Source organism: Nomascus leucogenys, chromosome 12 (genome assembly GCF_006542625.1).
Source record: "Nomascus leucogenys isolate Asia chromosome 12, Asia_NLE_v1, whole genome shotgun sequence".
Classification (NCBI taxonomy): Eukaryota; Metazoa; Chordata; class Mammalia; order Primates; family Hylobatidae; genus Nomascus; species Nomascus leucogenys.
In genome coordinates, this window is record NC_044392.1 from 61433960 (window position 1) to 61435249 (window position 1290).

Below are 1290 nucleotides of genomic sequence, written 5' to 3' on the forward strand. Positions count from 1 at the left end.
CTGTCTCAAGAAAGAAAGAGAGAGAGAGGCAGAGAGAGAGAGGCAGAGAGAGAGAGAGAAGGAGAGAAAGAAGGAAAGAAGGAAAGAAATTTTCTGGGCCGGGTGTGGTGGCTCATGTCTGTAATCCTAGCACTTTGGGAGGCCAAGGTAGGCGGATCACTTAAGGTCAGGAGTTTGAAACCAGCCTGGCCACCATGGTGAAACCTCATCTCTCCTAAAAATACAAAAAAATTAGCCATGTGTGGTGGCGGTCGCCTGTAATCCCAGCTACTCAGGAGGCTGAGGCAGGAGAATCGCTTGAACCTGGGAGATGGAGACTGTGGTGAGCTGAGATTGCACCACTGCACTCCAGCCTGGGCGACAGTGAGACTGTCTCAAAAAAAAAAAAAAAAGAATTTTTTGAATGCTAAACCCTTTAATGGGAAAGCATACTGTACTCTCTGTACTCTATTCCAAGGCAAATTGAGTTTGAGAAGTCAAGGTATTTTCAGCTTCTCACTCTGGGAGACAATCCAGACCTTTTAGGAGTGGTGTCTTCATTGTGGGCTAATGTAATGCAGAAGCTAATTAAGTCTCCACTGTCCATCCTGGTGGCCACTAATCCTATGTGGCTAATGAATATTTGAAATATGGCTAGTATGAATTGAGATGTGGTGCAACTGTAATACACATTGGATTTTGAAGGCTTAGTACAAAAAAGGAATGTAAAATACCTCATTAATACATTTTTATATTAATTACGTAGCAGAATGATATTTTGGGTATATTGAATTGAATATACCCAGTTGAACAAAATACATAATTACAATTAATTAATTGATCACACCTTTTTTTTTTTTTTTTTAATTGAGATGGAGTCTCACTCTCTCACCCAAGCTGGAATCCAATGGCATGATCTCAGCTCACTGCAGCATCTGCTTCCCGGGTTCAAGTGATTCTTGTGCCTCAGCCTTCCAAGTAGCTGGGATTACAGATGCCCACCACCACACCTGGCTAATTTTTGTATGTTAGTAGAGATGGGGTTTCGCCATTTTGGCCAGGCTGGTCTCAAACTCCTGACCTCAAGTGATCTGCCTGCCTTGGCCTCCCAAAGTGCTAGGATTACAGGTGTGAGCCATCACACCCAGCATGATCTCACCTCTTTAAAAACTTTTTATATGTGGAAACTAGGAAATTTTAAATTATAGATGTAGTGCACATTATATTCTATTGGACAGTGCTGCTCTAAGCAGAAGATTCCTGCTGATTACTTTGGCAAGAGCAATTCACTAACAAACTTGGGCAGCTAAA